Source organism: Bidens hawaiensis, unplaced genomic scaffold, assembly GCF_021521415.1.
Source record: "Bidens hawaiensis isolate Kalapana, Puna unplaced genomic scaffold, B.hawaiensis_p1.1 tig00003698_1, whole genome shotgun sequence".
Lineage (NCBI taxonomy): Eukaryota > Viridiplantae > Streptophyta > Magnoliopsida > Asterales > Asteraceae > Bidens > Bidens hawaiensis.
In genome coordinates this window covers 722480-733011 of record NW_027491212.1, presented here as the reverse complement: position 1 = coordinate 733011, position 10532 = coordinate 722480, and the positions used below count along the sequence as shown (strand labels likewise).

Sequence of the window (10532 nt, the reverse complement as noted above, 5' to 3'; positions counted from 1 at the left end):
TAAGAGTTTCTAACTATTTTTGTTTACTTATAAATGGGTGGTTAATTTTGTTTCATCTTTTTCATTTTCACATATGAAATGGATGTTCTCTTTGATAGCCACAAAATGGTAATGTTCAACTTGTCGGTTAAGACATACTAGACTGGTTTAAGGAGTTACTTCCAAAATAGATAGGGGTGTTCACGGTCCTGTTTTGACGGTTTTTAAGTCAAACCGTGAACCAAACCGATAGTTTTTACTTATATATCGAAAACCAAGGCCAAACCATTGAAGTTTCAAACCAAACCTTTTGTAATGGTTTAGTTCCGGTTTAGGCTTTTATATATAATGCATAAAATAAAATTTTAAAAAAATTGCAAAAACTCATAAAACATCACTGGTTAGACCGTAAAACTACATTAGCAAGATACAAGCAAAAATAGATATTATTTTTATTTATATATCAGTTCTTTCTATTGGATGAAAAGATTATGTATAAAATGAAAAATTATAAACAAAAAATAAGTAGTAAGTTTTATTCTTTTTTATATAAGAAATCTTGTACAGCTTTCCACGCATTAATAAAACATACTTAAGTTTTCTGTTTCAGGGCAGAGTCCACAAACACATGAAAATGCAGTTTCCAACTATTAAGGTCTATGGTTTCGACTACCACATTAAAGATCCATGAGTAGCCCTGCTTGCGGTGCGCACATATGATGTATATATGTGTGAACCCTCGGGTGGGCAAAAGTGAAATTGCACTAATTTTGACGTTATTTTACTAATATCGTGAAAATAACGTTAAAAGTGACGGACGGTTAATCAGGCATCATGTAGTGGCGTTGATAGCCGAAAGACAAGGGTACATGCACCGATCAGCCGGTGTCCCGATGATTGAGTGCTATGTGCCTTATGTCCAAGGCTTGATGCAAAACTACTATCGAGCCGGGGGTCTCACCGGAAGCAGCCTCTCTATCCTTATGGGGTAGAGGTAAGGCTGTCTACATCTTACCCTCCTCAGACCCTACTATAGCTTTGCTATTGGTGGGATATACTGAGTACGATGATGATGATGATGATGATGATGATTAAAGATCCATGAGTTAAAATTGTGGGTTCAAGCTTCTTAAGCTAATCTTACGGAATATATAATCCCTTTTTTAAAACTATTAGTTCAGCTTTATGTTAGTTAAATATAACATATATATATATATATATATATATGTGTGTGTGTATATATATATATATTTCATGGTCCGGTCCGGTTTTGTACGACTTTAAGTATAAACCGTAAATTAAACCGTTCACTACGGTTTTGTAACTTTAGAAACCAATCGACCAAAAATTTAGAAAAGAGACCGACCGCAAAACCAAACTGATGACCGGACATGTCGTTTCGAACCAAATCATGAACATCCTTGAAATAAGGGGTCGCCCCCTTTTAAAATAAGTAAAACTCTACTAGGAAATTTGAACCGCACCACATTTGACACTTAAGAAATTAACTCCACCACTTCCTTTTAGGGCTCGAACCCCGCCATTTTGACCGAGGATACACCCAAAAAAACTCTTGAATATTGCTTTGCTCTTTTGCCCTAGAGGTTGATAGGTTTTTTAGCCAACTCCACAAGATAGTCAATATATTTTTAATTTTTTTGCTAAACTAGATGTTTTAAGAATTTTGGTGACTTTTTTTGACGTTTAAATCGATGGATCCGGCGAGTTACAAACATGCTTGTGGTTATTTCAGTATAGTACTTGTTTATGTTTTAGAGTTTTAGGTTTAAGGAGGGAGACTCTGGGATTAGCGTTGAGCACAAGCTAGCTTAAGCATAAATGAAAATCGACAGCAGACATACTTGGAAGCCTTGTGGACTTTATATTCTAGTGCTTGAGGCAAGGAATGCCTTGAGATCCTATACGAGCATACACGCATGGTAGTCTTGTGGACTTTTGATTCATGTGCTTAGAGTCGGACATACCTTGAGTAACTATACGAACGAATTTACTTTGTATTAAATTTTATATCTTGCCAAGATGTTAAAGTTTGTGGAAGAAAAAAGTTTTCTTTCATTGCTTTGAATATGCATAAACTATCACATCTTGCTTCCATTTGACAGCGTGTGAAAAAACTAAATCTACGAAACGGCAAATTTATGGATTATGTCCATGCATGCTTTTGTACGGTCGTAAATCTTCCATAAGCACGTTTTACCTAGTTCAGCACATTTGATCGGGGGAGACCATTTTTCGGAGAGAACCTGACAATTCCACTCATTCTACTAGATAATTATTGACCATAACTTCATAAGGGTGAAGTTATCAACTACAAAGAAAGTTTGATGATTATTTGCTGTCATACAACCCCAAGGGCAACCTTAGACCATTTTTTAAACCTCTTTTTTTTATAAAAACAGTTATAGTTTTTTTTTTCCATCATTCTTATATATTGCTATTGTTAAAAACAATAATAATAAATGCAAGAGTGTGTATTGTATATATGCAATACTGTGGTGTTGAATTAATTTAACACTATTGCACATATTTGATACGCATTGTTGTATATATGCAATATAACACTAATGCAATTATCGAATACACATTAGCACGAATGTGTAATACAACATTAATGCGCATGTGCACTATATCAGCTTTTCTTTTTATATATAATAATTTGCATATAATACAACACTACCGCATATATACAATACATAATATTAATATATTCAATTAAATACTATTAAACATAAAAATACACTGTACTACACAAAAAAACTTGCATATATATGCTATAAATACAATTCATAACAACGGTTATAATTTCATTAAGTACAATTTAAATTAACTCTAAAGTACAAAATAAGGTGAAAGTGATAATTACGTGTTAACAAATATTTAAACATAAAAGCTACTTGTATTTATTTCAAAAGACAATAGAGAAGTAATCAAACAAAATAACATAAAAACTGAATAAAATTTCATCATATTATTCGTCTTTTTATAAACTCCATGTCAATGTAAATCTTTTAAACCTGAAAACAATGAACAAAGTATATAAATGAGCAGTGAAATTAATATTTAGAACGACATAAACAAATTATCATAAACAAAATGTTTAGTGTTTGGAGGCTTTTCGTCGATACCTTATTTAGGACCTTGTTAATGAAGTCCTTCACATCTATTATAAGTTGGTCAGATTCTGGCAACTCCGAAAAGAGGAAGAACTCATGAAATGTGTTCGGGTAGTCAATCAAGTACGCTTCCTTCCCGGACTTCTTGAGCCACTGGTAGTACCTAATGTGCCGGTCCCGAAGGGTATCAAACCCAGCCGCAACCACCATGGTCGCGGGAAAATCCATTTTGGATATGTCCACGGCATTGGGCCCGGTAACATTGATGATCGGATGGTCTCGGTTGAAGGATTCACCTAGGGGCATGAACGCGTTCCAAAACCAATCGGTCCGCTTCATTGTCACGAGAGGTACGGATCCATCCATCCGTATTTCAGAATCTGTTCGCTCCTCACCGCCAAGAAATGGTTGGATGGCTACCAGCCCAATTAGCTACAAAACATCATCCTGTTCATCAGAAGCCATGCACCTGGTTTAAAATATATAAAGCCAAGTCGTACCTTTAGTTGCTGGAATTCGAATTGGGAGGCTGTTAGAGTGACATGATGAGCTAGGTGTCCGCCAGCGCTCTCACCGGCGATAAAGCACTGTGAAACGTTGGCATTCTCCGGCAGCCATTTTGACCTGTTATCTTCATTGTCCAGAAACTTGAGCACATCAAACCCATCGTCATGTTGGGAAGGATGTCGGTTCTCTGGTGCAAGACGGTAGTCGACAGAAACAACAACGGCATGCAATTCGTTCGCGAAATTGCGGCCCACATAGTCTAATATCGCCACATCCGGGGATAGGGCAATATATCCACCGCCGTGAAAGTACACCATCACCGGGAGATCTTCTGCAGCGTACTGCGTGGGGACAAATACACGGAACCATAGATTGCGAGTTGGATCCACCATGACGTCTTGTGTCTTGACACCGTTCACGGGTATGGACAACGCCGGGATCTGAAAGTCCACGAGATTCATAAGACCGCGGGGCACTGTGCCGTCATCCCGGAGAAGTGGGTCGATTGCAAGGTCTATTGCCGATAGTACAATTCGTGTTCTCAAGGGCAAGGATAGCTGAGATTTCGTAGTTTGCGTTTCCATAATTAATTGAAAGACTTTTTTGATCAGAGAGGTAAGGTACTGGTACGTATTCAAAATTCAGGTTGTGTGACAAATGCTAAACATCAACTCTATTTATACTGCAAAACATGCGACGTTATATCACACCATCTTTGATTATTTCAGTCAAATATGCCTTTCACATGTTCACATCAAAGAAGGTGGTCATGGTCTTGGTCTAGTTGAATTAAAAATTAATCTTGAGTCAATAACTAATGTCTAATGTCTAATAAAGCTTTTTTATTTTTGTCAAAAATAAAAGGCTCTATCTATGATTTTTCCCCTTCGTTAACTTGTTTTACATTAATAAATATTTGTCAGTCACTTTAAATTTAGCTAAGCAGTCTTTTTTTTTATCGTGGGAATTATATTAAGAGCTTTTCTTGCTTGGTTTTACACATTCACTAATTACAAATAATAAAAAATTAAAAATTTTATTACACGTTTTAGTTCACAAATGGTAAACATTTCGTACTAAAAAAATGAAAGTTAGCTGTGAGAACTGTAGAGGAGCAATTGTCACGAAAGAGGACGGTCAGAGGTCATGGTTAGTTCAATGATTTCAGTCAAATTTAATTAACTTTAACCTTTTATCACTACTACATAAATAAATATTAGCTATGGATTTTTAGATACCGGAAAAATTGGTCGCAAATTTAGCTCCGAAATAGCTAAGGATTAGCTAGGGACACGTTTTGCTATGATATAGCTATGTATTTGTCACAAATAATTTGGGTGTGTATTCGTTACATTTAATATAACTTGCTACATCACATTAAAACCTAATAATGCAATATGTCATAATAAAACTTAACATGGTCCACTAAGATCCATTAAGGCCCAATATGGCCCATCGAGTTCTATTAAGGTCGATTATGCTATTAAGACATATATGATATGTTCTTGCTCTCTACATCTAATATGATGTGGTGCAACTTAATTGACTCTTTAAAACCAAATATGAAATAATATAACCCTTCATGGTCCATTAAGATCTATCAAGGTATCATGGCCTATCAAGACATATATGTCTTGTTATTGCTCATTAAAGTTAATATGACTCACTACCAATGTTTTAAAATTAGGTATCCAAAACCGAGTACTTCACGAGTACTCGCTAAAAGGTATGATGCCGATGAGAGTTTCTTTTAGAGCATTCTCATCCAACCCATTATAATATGTGAGTGGTGTTTTTATAATTTAGATAGTGATTTAGGGTGTTGTGAGTGAAGAGTTTTTATATTTTAGAAAAAGTAGTGATTTTTCTGTATATTTGAAAAGTTACTGTTCATCCCCTATAATTTTTTAATATATTTTGAAAGTGGTTGTGAGTGAAGGAAAGAAAAAATGTAATGATAAAAGGTATAAAAAGTATTATTTAATTGAAATGGAGAGAGAAAATAAAATGAGTTTTAGTGTAATTTTTTGTTTGGAGATAGTGAGTGGGATGAGAATGCTCTTACTTCACCTAGTTACTAAGAAATGATCAAATGTGGTCAACCTCAGCCAGAATCGCATCTAGTCGGTCAACTTGCCCGATTTTGACTTAAAGAGTAAAACGTAATTCATATTTTTACAATATTAAAAAAATAATATCACTTCTTTTAGTTAACGATTAGCAAATTTTAGAATAATTTATTATTTAAAAATGTATATCTCTTATTTATATTGATATTCACTTATTTTGTTATAAATATTATTATACTTATGATATTTGACATATATATAATATTCAAAAAATAACTTCTTTCATATTTATCATTTCCGAGTACTCCGAATACACCTAACTTCCCATTCAACCGTCTAGGGTCCGTCTAGCGAGTTTTGGAACCTTGATCACTACAACCCACTGAAACCCAATATGGCATAATAAAACTCATCATGATCCACTAGACCTGATATGGCATATCAAACTCTATAAAGGCCCAATATGCCCCTCAAGAGTCAAGACATATATGACTTGCTATTTCTCGTGACATCTAATACTATGCACTACAATCTAACATAATCATTTAAAACCTAACTAGGTTTTATGTCCTGCGCTTTGCGCGGGTTTGTGTGTAGGTTTTATAACGCACATGTTCCAGGGTATGTGGTTGTAATGTAATTATAATTGGACACAACGCCTTGTTAAAATGAACGTTAACTATTTTGTTGTTATAGCATAACATTATTCAAAGAATAAGCAAACGGTATTCATTCGAGGTTATGATATTAGTAGTTAACAAATATTTCCCCTTGTGAAGGGGTATTAAGGTAGCATCTGCATAAGTTAGCTTACATAATCATAACCACCTAGTTTGCAAGCATATTTAAGCTTTACAAAAGTCAGTTTGGTGATTGCCTAATTAGAGTGTGCTGATGTTTGCCATTAGCCAAAAAGTTGTTTTTTTGTTGTTTCAGTTGGTTGGTAGTTTTTTGGTGTTTCGGTTCTAGGTTGTCACTACCTATAGCTGTCATAGTTATTAAATTTGTAGTTAGTACATGTGTTGTGTTTTATCTAAACATGAGGAAGTATAAGAGGATCGTGCCTGGTGTATCAGGTTGGTTCCTTTTCAAGCAGACATTTTTGGGATCGGGTGTTATCGGTGTGATTGTCAGTGGTTTTTGAGTTGGTCCTTGTGTACTGATAAGCTGTTTTTCGGCTATGTATGCAACTTTGTTGACAATGATATTTCTGTCTGCTTTCATTGTTAGTTTAAACAGCTTGAGTTGACCGACATGTGCTGCGAGCTCATGTGGTATGACACGTGTATCGTTGTTTACACCTTCAACAACGATTTTCATGCAGGAGATCTTGAGCATGTATGTCATGGCTTCATTGAAGAAGACGACTTTTGTTGTTGCTGTATCGTCTACAATGGAGGCATTGACACAATAGCTGTGACAAATGTGGCTATGGAGATGTTAGCGAGGTGAAGTAGACCGGGTGGTTGTGTGTTGTGTGTAATAACCTGAACTTTGGATGATGTTGTCATGGTCTTTGCAAGCATAGTTGTCTTCTTCTTCATCTAGTTTTCTTCCGCATTTTGAGCACTTGACAGTATACCATGTTCGATGAGCTTCAAAGTCCTTTATGCGAGCAATGCATTTGAAGTTTGAGTACTGCGTTAATGTGGATGTTAGGGACTCGGTTGTTACATGCCTTCTTTTCAATGGCGTAAAATTTTTCTAAAGGGAGTAGCGCGAGTTTATTTGGTGATTCTTGAAACAAATGTTTTCAAACTCGGAAATTGACTCGGACGACTTACCAGGTCTTACCGGTCCGGTCCGAATTTCATAACACTACTTAAAACTATGAACCCAAATTAAGTTTCTAAAGTGGTGTGATTACCTTGTTTCCTGAATTGCTGGCGAGCATTTGGTGTATTGTAACATTGGTTTGAAGAGGTGGAAGTGCTTTTAGTATTGCCACTTTTTCTTTTAATTCATGGAATGTGAGGTTGACGTGCAGTGTTGTGGCTCTTGTACAGAGGCGTCTCCGAGAATTTATGCACCTCAGCCGAGCCGAAATAAAAAGGCCCGTGTGCCCTAACGAGTAATGAATGTATAAACTATTTCTTTTAAACAACAATAACGTTATAACAATAATTATAGCAAAAATATAATTATAAATGAAATACATTAATAGCTAACGACAAGCCGATTATTCGAAAAGTTCTCCTAGCATTTCTTATTAAAAAGATTTTGGTTTTGGCCCAAGTTAAATTGATAATTTACTTTAATTTAGTATTACTTAAAAAAGAAAAAAACATTTGTATTATTGTTTAAAAAAAGCATTTGTATTACTTAAAAAAGAAAAAGAAATTAGAAAAGAAAATTTGAAAAAGTTATTGAAAGTCTGCAAACTTACCGTAGAAAAGTAACATTAAATAATATTATTAATGATCATGCCTCCTTCAAAAGTACATCTCGCTGCAATTCAAACCCGCCAGAAAATTTTCCGGCGAGGTTTCTTTTCCTTGTTATATCCTTTTTCTTTCTCTTTTTTCATTATTGTACAAGCTATTCGCCCAATTTCAGTTGTTAATATTTAAAAAAACTAATATATGTTTAAAAATTTTATGCCCTCTACCAAAACCGTGACTCGAGGGTGCGGCTCACACATCTCAAGAGCCGGCCCTGCTCTTGTAGTTTCTAGCTGTTCAACTATGGATGGATGTTAGATTTGGACCCGAAAGCAGGTAGTTATGTTATTATAATGTTGGTTGTAATCTATAAAGTTGACACAATACCTCTGTATTTAGATGAAGTTGTTGATGTTATAGCAATTATGTCACCTTCGCGTATGTCGTCACTTGCTAGGTGGTCCATGTCATGCCAGAAGGTGATCTCAACCTCTTGTTTCCTGTTGTGGTTAGCTATGTTAGTGTACTTACATGGATATTGACTTGAGTTTGTTATTCCAATATGTTAATACTTACCATTCGTCTTGTATGAGGAATTTACGAAGCCTTTCGTTCTTGCTTGTGTTTTGGAAGAATTTTTCTCGAGTCGTCCCATGTAATTTGCAAGTCGGTGTTAGAAGTGTGTTAAAAAAATTAGACAATGAAATAAGTACAACAAAAATTTAGAAAAAAATAGATTGTTATAAAAAAAGGATGGTTTAGTCAAAACAATAGTTAGTTGTGACCATAATGCCCCTACAGATTGGTTTTAAATCTAGTATCTAATCTAACTATCTATATAATTGTCTTCCATAAAATCCTAGGTGTCACTCTCAGGTTGTTCCCCCCATTCTCTAAAGCCACCAGATTGTCTGATTTATAAATGAAGGCTTCTCATGCATTTGACACAAATTCGCGGGTATGGGTCTCAGATAGTCTTTAAATGGGTTATAACATCTCAGTTAATTGTAAAACTATTTCATAAACAAACAATAATTTTCACGGGTCATGGGTCTAACCAAAACCAAACCCGGATAACCCTTAAACGGGTTATAACATCTCATTTATTTGTGAAATAACCCTTAATTATCAAAGAATAATTTTCACGGGTTTTGTGTTTTACCAAACTCTAATAGCCCTCAAATGGGTTATAAGATCTCATTTATTGATAAACACTTTCATTATCAAACCCTAATTTTTTTTTCTTTACATGTTCTTCGTTGTTGGTCTATTATCTCCATCGTCGGTTAACTTCCAATACTATCCACCATCGTCAACTAAATCAACGCCTTTTTTTTTTCATTAGACAAATATTTGTGTTCATGTTCACTACGTGAATATCGACCTTCCGCCACACATGTGGTCTGGGAGATTTGCCACACTTCGGCTTAAATGTGTGGCTAAAAGGTCTTTGACCATGTTTGAAAACCTTCCAGAATGTTTTGGCCACACATATTATTCTTCACGTGACCATTCTATACCTAGTCAGGTACTTTTCGCCACACTTTGAAAACGACTATGACAAAAACTAGCCACATTATAAAAACGTGTGGCGAAATGTGACCTACAGTCATAGTTTGTTTTATCTTTGATACATGTGACCAAAAACACATGCATTAGTCACAAACTGTGACATTTAACTAGCCACATGTTTGAATAGAATGGCCAAATTTGACAAACGGCTACTGTATTGATAAGAGATGTGTCTAAAAGGTAAAAGATATAGCCACTTATATCACGTTGTGTGACCTAATGTCACATTTTCTAGCCACATTTTTAATAAAGTGGCGAAATATGACGAACAACCATTGTATTTATTAGTTATGTGGCTAAGACGCTTAAAATATATGGCCACTTACACGACGTTGTGTGACCAAAGAGTAGTTTACTTTTATTTTTTCATAAGTTTTTTATTGTCACGAATACACTTATTATGTGTGGCTATAAGTTATAAATGGTCACAATAAAATATTTTTAAGTGTGTCCAAATGTAATTAATGGCCACTTATGCGAGGTTGTGTGACCAAAGAGTATCTTAGTTTTGCTTTTTATACGTTTTTTATTGTCACGGATACACTTATTATGTGTGGCTATAAGTTATAAATTGTCACATTTAAAGGATGTTTTAGTGTGACCAAATGTAATTAATGGACACTTATACGACGTTGTGTGACTAAAGAGTATCTTAGTTTTGTTTTTTATAAGTTTTTTATTGTCACGGATACAATTATTTTGTGTGGCTATAAGTGAGAAATTGTCACACTTAAATATTTTTAAGTGTGTCCAAATGTAATTAATGGCCACTTATATGAGGTTGTGTGACCAAAGAATATCTTAGTTTTATTTTTTCTAAGTTTTTTATTGTCACGGATACACTTATTATGTGTGGCTATAAGTAATAAATGGTCACAATATAATATTTT

The 10532-nt window shown here is 34.8% G+C and overlaps 1 pseudogene; it reads right to left on the bottom strand.

Annotated features, from left to right (window-relative positions):
- Positions 1-3008: 3008 nt before the first annotated feature.
- Positions 3009-4204, bottom strand: LOC143624184 (putative carboxylesterase 18 pseudogene; annotated as a pseudogene).
- Positions 4205-10532: the final 6328 nt, after the last annotated feature.